The following is a 7066-nucleotide window of genomic DNA, read 5'->3' as shown; positions in this document are numbered from 1 at the left end:
ATCGGAAACATTGAAATGGAGTCGTAACTTATTTAGTATAGCATGTGTTGGTCTTATGTTCAACAGATGGTGCTGTTTTTCAAAATAGCATGTTTTTGCCTGTCACAGGAGAGGCATCTATATAGTAGGTATATAAAAACATGCACGTATTTGAATCGAACATTGTGTTAAAATTTCGAAGTAATCGGTGAAGAGCTTTTGGAGATTACAGAGTGTGTTGATCCTATGTCCAACAGATGGTGCTGTTTTAAAAAAAAAACATATATTTTCCTGTGACAGGTGAGGTACTATATAGCAGGTGTATAAAAAGACGCGCCTATTCGAATGCAATGTTGTGTCAAAATTTCCAAGCAATTGGTAAAGAGGTTTCGAAGATTTCCCTCACATGAAAAACACATGAAAAAAAAAAACAGTTTTTTTTAAAACAAAACAGTTTAAAAAAAAAAACATGTTTTTTACTGTCACAGATGTGACATCTATATAGTGTGTATATAAAAACCTGATCGGATGCGAACGGAGTGTTGTATAAAAATTTCAAAGCAATCAGTAAATAACTTTCGAAGATTTGGGATTATGAACACACAAACATTTCCATTTTATTTATATAGACTAGCTGCCCTCGGCCACACGTTGCTGTGGCTCAGCAATGCATGTGCGTTGCTAAGCCACAGCAACCTTTCCTTGTCTCCCAGTCCTACCAACCATTCCCCCCCCCCCTCCCCCATACACTCGTCCTCCCAATTATTGCTCACTTCCCCATCCCCTCGTCCATGCATCCATTCCCCACTTCCCAATCCCCTCGTCCTCTCCCACCCCCATCCCTTTGTCTTTCCCACTAGCCTCCACTCCAATTTCCCATCGTCCTCCTAACCATTCCCCACTCCACCATCCCCTCATCCTCCCCCACCAACTTCCACTCCCCCATCCCCTCGTCCTCCCTACCATTCCTCAATTCCCCGCCCCTCATCTTCCCCAGCATTCCCCACTCCCTTGTCCGATGCATTCTCCAGTGATCTAATGTACCAATCAGAAAATTGGGAACATCAAATGATCTGATGTTCTCATCACAGAAATATTAGAAAAAGAATTAAAAAGCGAAATTAAAAAATTAAAAAATAATAAAAATAAACTATACTCACGAATTGAACGGTATGGTAAACAACAAAGCTCAACTGCAACGCAAAACTCCTCAACTATCATACTTGTTATATCAAACCAAGGATTCAATATCAGATGTAGTGCAGTGCGATATATATATTTATATGCTCTACTCAAATAGCCCTAGAGACTAGGGCTATTGGAGAAGGTTCACTCATACACGTATTAAAATTGATGATAAGTTTACTGAAGAAATTTCACTGAATACGCATAAACAATGATGTAATTGGAGCTGTCCGTTGGCGGTATCACTCCTCACGCGCCTCTGGCAACACAGTCAGCTGAACGATCCAGAAGCTCGCTCCTGGCATCCTGGATCTAAACACTTCCTCCAGCTGCCTAAAATGTTACTACACCCACGTGCATATATATATACATTATATATATTTTATATACATCATATATATATATATTATATATACATTATATGGGCGCTTGGTAGCCTGGTGGATAGCGCGCAGGACTCGTAATTCTGTGGCACCGATTCGGTTCCCACACCAGGCAGAAATAAATGAGCAAAGTTTCTTTCACTCCGAATGACCCTGTTACCTAGAAGTAAATAGGTACATGGGAGTTAGTCAGCTGTTACGGGCTGCTTCCTGGTGTGTGTGTGTGTGTGTGTGTGGTGTGGGGAAAAAAAGTAGTAAGTAAACAGTTGATTTACAGTTGAGAGGCAGGCCGAAAGAGCAAAGCTCAACCCCTGCAAACACAACTAGGTGAATACATTAACTCACGCCTACATGAGTAACTTTGCTCCTAGCCTAAACTCTCTACCACACTTGTAGTAATAATAGAGACAATGTTCACGACATCCAAGATATTCTAGCTCACCTATGTCAAAGGGGAAATTGGGAGAAAATTATCTACCTTAACTCTTTCTGCTACATAGTTGATGTATCCTCTGATGAGGGTTGCTGAGGTCCCCAGTCTTGGTCTTTGGTCCTCCGTTGATCAGGGGTCCCATCCACACAAGGTCCTCAGTCGACTTGTAGATGCACATCTTTGCCGTTCTCACACTGCAGGCAGATCCTGCTCCACTTCCTCTCGAGTTACTGGAGTCAGGTCTCCGTGTGCCTCGTCCTCTTCCTCCCTTCACTGGAGCTGTGGACAAAACTTGCAGTCCAGACCAGCTTCCTCTCCTCAAAACTACAGTGGGCTTGGCTCAGCCACAGCAGCTCGCCTGATGCGTTTAAACATGGCCCTCTAGGCGTCCCAGCCCAACGTTCGTCGTCTTCCACAGACTATCAGTACTGGAGCTCTTGGTGCTCTAACGTCTGCCATCCTTACTTTCATGTACTACCTAGGAGTAAGATAATGTCCTGCGACGTCTGCAATATCAATGCGGCTGCTTCGGTCCACTGGTTGGGGTTTCCTTGCCTCCAAATTGGTAGCTCACTCGAGCGCGGCTACACTCTATGACGGGTCGTGACGTACTGAGCCCGCCTTGGCGCCTGCTGCCCGGAGTCCTCGGCCTCGTGATGTCACACCGTCCGAGGGTTCCTTCTCATTGGTCTATGATGTCATGTGACCCTACGTGGCCAATCAACAGCCGGCAGGCGTCACGCTCCTTTGGCGGGAAGCTGAGCGCCTCGGCTCCATCTTGTAACTCAAAAGGGCGTAAGCCACTTGTGTAACCAAAGTAAAACGGCAAACCACTGCCAACACGATAACGTTTCATACCCTCATATATATCAAAATGTTCCCTAAACATCAGAGAACGTTCAGGTTGCCGCGATATGACTCTTGAAGCTGGGACGGGAAAGATATGGGGGGTGGGACACCGTCACATATCCCTCTTCTTATAAAAAGAGTCATATCGGATTAGTGCACTCGGGAAAGGGCATCCGTCACTACATTCTCTTTTCCCTTAATGTGCTTTATTTCCAACCAGTACTCATGCAGAAGCAACGCCCATCTCGCTAATCTCTGGTTTGAGTTCTTCATTTTGTACAGAAAGGTCAATGGGTTATGGTCGGTGAACACCAGCACAGGCTGAACACCTCCCCCAAAGTACAAATCAAAATGCTACAAAGACATAACTAAAGCTAGGGCCTCTTTCTCGACAGTACTGTTGGCTCGCTGATATTTCTCAAATTTCTTTGAGTAGAAGGCCACTGGTCTGTGTACCTCGTTCCTTTCTTGGGCCAACATTGCTCCTACTCCCACGTCACTGGCTTCTACATACAGTATAAATCCACTGGGGATATCAGAACAGGGGCCTCTCTAAATAGGCTCTTCGTCTTTTCAAACGATTTCTGGCAGGCCTCCTCCCACTTCCATCTCTTACTCTTGGGTAACAACTCCGTCAGAGGGTGGGCTATAGTGGAGAATTTTTTGCAGAACCCTCGGTAGTAGCCTATTATTCCCAGATATCGAAGTAACTTCTTCGTTCTGGGTAGGGGGAACCCCTTGATCGCCGACACCTTCTAATCGACCGGCGCCACCTCTCCTTGGCCTATAACGAATCCCAAGTACTCCAAACGAGCCTTTCCGAACTCGCTCTTCGCTAGATTTACCGTCAGGTTTGCTTCCTTTATCCTCCTGAATAATTCCTTGAGTCGGGCCAAATGTGTTTCGCAACTGTTAGCGTATACCATGATGTCATCTATATACACCATGCACCCCTCGCCTCCCCGAAGCACCCCGTTCATTATTCTCTGGAAACAACTGCCGCTATTTTTCAATCCGAACGGCAGAACTTTTTATTGGTATAGCCCATCCGGTGTGACGAAAGCAGAAATTTTCCTCGCCTCTGGAGTCAATATCCTCCAGGTAATATCTGGTAATATCCTTTTAAGAGATTGGCCTTCGACACATACCTGGCGTTTCCCACCTGGTCGATACAGTCAATCACGCGGGGCATGGGATGGGAATCTGACAGAGTGATAGTGTTTACTTCGATAGTCTGTATAGAAACGGTATGTTCCATTGCTTTTCTTTACTAACAAACAACGTGAACTCCACTTACTGCTACTGGGCTCGGCTAGGTCGTTCACCAGATGATATTTTACTTCTTTTCTTATTATTTCTCTGTTCTCTGGGCTGACTCGATAAGCACTTTGCTTAATCGGTCCTTCACCTTTCACTTCCACCGCGTGCATCACGCTCCTGTGGTGTCGGGGCACGTCCGTGAATAGCGGCTCGTTCTCCCTCAATATTGTCATCAAGTCGGCCCTCTGTTTCCCCTCCAAATGTTGTAATTTCTTCCCGATGCGTTCTAAACTCTCGGTGTTGGAGAGATGAGTGCCATGAGCACTGGCCCATTTTCCTTCTTCCTCTGGCATCTCTTGGCTCAGTTTCACATACATGACCACTCTCCTCTCTTTTTCCGGCCGCGTCGCTCCATTCCGAACGGTGGCTACTCCTTCATGGAAGTACGGCGTTAGGCAGTTTACATGACACACCTGCATCTTACAGGGGCGGTCCGGCTTGCTGACCTCATAGTTTACCTGGCCCATATGTCTCACAACCCTATAGGGCCCTTCAAAACGCGATTCGGTCACTTTGCCCCTCCTGGGTAGCAGCACCATCACTCAGGCCCCAACTTGGAACTCCCTCAGGAAAGAATTCCAATCGTATCAAGCGGACATCTTTCTCTGGGCCTTCCTCAGATGTTCAGCTGCCAATTTCTTCGCACTCCCAAGACGTTCCTTAAACTTACACACGTAGTCCTCGGCTGACTTTAAGGCCTCTCCCGACGTTAGCTGTTTCTTCAGCATCGATAGGGGACTACGCACCTTGTGTTCATATACGAGCAAGAGTCCCACACCATCTATCAGCTGACTCTCGAACGCTTGTCCAAAAGCAGGAACAGGAACCAGAGGGGGCCTTGGTATAGCCGGCACATTTTTCCTCATCCTCTGACAAGGTAAACACGTTTTGCTACGTCGGCGTCCATTCCCGACCAATAGAAGTGCTCTTTGATTCGGATCAGTGTCTTGGTTCCCCCTAAATAACCTGCAGGGTACACTGAGTACGCCAAATCAAGCATCGCACCCCTGCACCATGGTGGCAACACTACCCGTCACTTCACTCCCCATTCCTCCATATCAGCCTGCATCCACACAGGCCTCCACTGCCTCATCAGCACCCCTTCTTCCAAATAGAAGTGTGTAGCAGATTCAGGTCCGGCAAGACCTCCTTCGGCCTCTCGTATCAACTCGGGAAACTCCTCCCGCTGCAGCTCGCCTAGTCGAGCACGATCCAAATCGAGAGGACTGACGAGAATTACCTGTATTCCACCATCCGGGACCCCTCCACCTGACACCCGTCCACTGGGCTCTTCGAAAAGACGATCGATAGCTAGGCGGTCAGGCATATCCTCCCCAGCCTGATCGAATCTATTTGCCTCGTCCTCGACACATTATCTCGAAGTTACCCTGCAAACAGGGAATGCCAACTCAGTGGTTTCCCTCGCGTTTCTCCCGGTGTCCGCCACACTACCTCCCCTCTTGTAGTATTCCAAGCACTCCTCGCCCTTAACGAGGCTTAGGAGGACACACCCCCGACAGGAGTCATTTCCTAAAATTACCTGGGCCTCCATCATAGGTATCGAGGCGCAGACCCCTACCACTAGGGTCTTGCAATCGTAATCAGTGTCTAATGCCACTTTGTGAAGGGGCATTCTTACTAGGCTACCTACAGTGTTCACCATGGCCACCCCCACACTGGTCTCATAACCCTCAGGGAATAGGGTCTCACCTACCAGGGTAAAGTCAGCCCCAGTATCTCTCAATATCTTCACTAGAACGGGATTGGCTTCCCTATTCTCACGGTACTCGCACAAATAAAAGGGTGAATCCTCATCTCCCTTTCTAGTGGAGATCTGCTCAAGATATCCTCGGCTCTTCAGTCGACCATCCTGACCAGGGCGACATTTTCATGCTGCCTGGAGCGACCATGCTCACGTGCAAAGTGTCCACGTCCGCCACAATTAAAACATCTGCTTCTTCTGGGGAACGACCCTCCACCAGTTACCCTGGCAACGTTCCCGGAAACCGCCGTCCCCTGGGTCCTCCTCGTGCCCTCGGTCGCCGTTTCTCTGGCAGTATTCCCCGCTCTAGAATCAGACATGGCGCTCTCCCCTTAGGGTCTCTTCACCGGTTCCCCTGAACTCTTGGACCCTCGGTTCTCTCTACCTGGAAGGTAAGACCCGGAAGGACCTACTCATGTCTTCACTCCTCCCAAACTCTTAAAACTGCCTTGAACCTTGGGTACACTGGTGGTTTGGGCGGTCCTTCCCTGCGAGGATGTAGCGCCTCCTCGAGTATGTCAGCCCTGTCCGCCGCAGCCCTCAAATCCTTGATGTCCGCCTCCTTTACCCTGACTCTCAACTCAGGAGAGAGCACAGACATGAACCTCTCATCACCATGAGCCGCTTGATCCCCTCGGCCATCTCAGTTCCCTCGGCCTTCAGCCACCTCAAGTACCTCCGTTCCATCTCTGTGGCAGTCTCAGCATACGACTTCCCCAGTGCTCGGGTGCACTCCCGGAACCTCTTCCTGTACAGTTCTGGCGTCAATTTGAAAGAATGCAGCACGGCATTTTTCACGGCCCCATAACTTGTACATTCGTCGAGGTCCAGCACGTTATATGCCTCTGTGCCTCGCTAGTCAGCCTACTCTGGACCAATTCCACCGAATTCGCTTCTGGCCATCTCTTCAAGGTCACGACCCTTTCAAAATGGTCGAAAAAAATCTCGGCCTCATGTGGTACGAAAACTGGCAGGGCTCGTTCCTTCGCCCACCCAACCTGTCCCCTTAAAAAGAACGTCGCTTCTGGCCGTTTGCCCATATAGCCGAATACGGACGTAATTTGAAAATGAAAAAAAAAATAATATAAATTTGGGATGTTTTTTTCAACAACAGTAAGTTAAGGGTCCTCTGATAGGTTAGGTGGGCAGGAAATT

The sequence above is a fragment of the Procambarus clarkii genome, chromosome 32 (genome assembly GCF_040958095.1).
Source record: "Procambarus clarkii isolate CNS0578487 chromosome 32, FALCON_Pclarkii_2.0, whole genome shotgun sequence".
NCBI lineage: Eukaryota > Metazoa > Arthropoda > Malacostraca > Decapoda > Cambaridae > Procambarus > Procambarus clarkii.
This window is presented reverse-complemented; position numbering follows the sequence as displayed.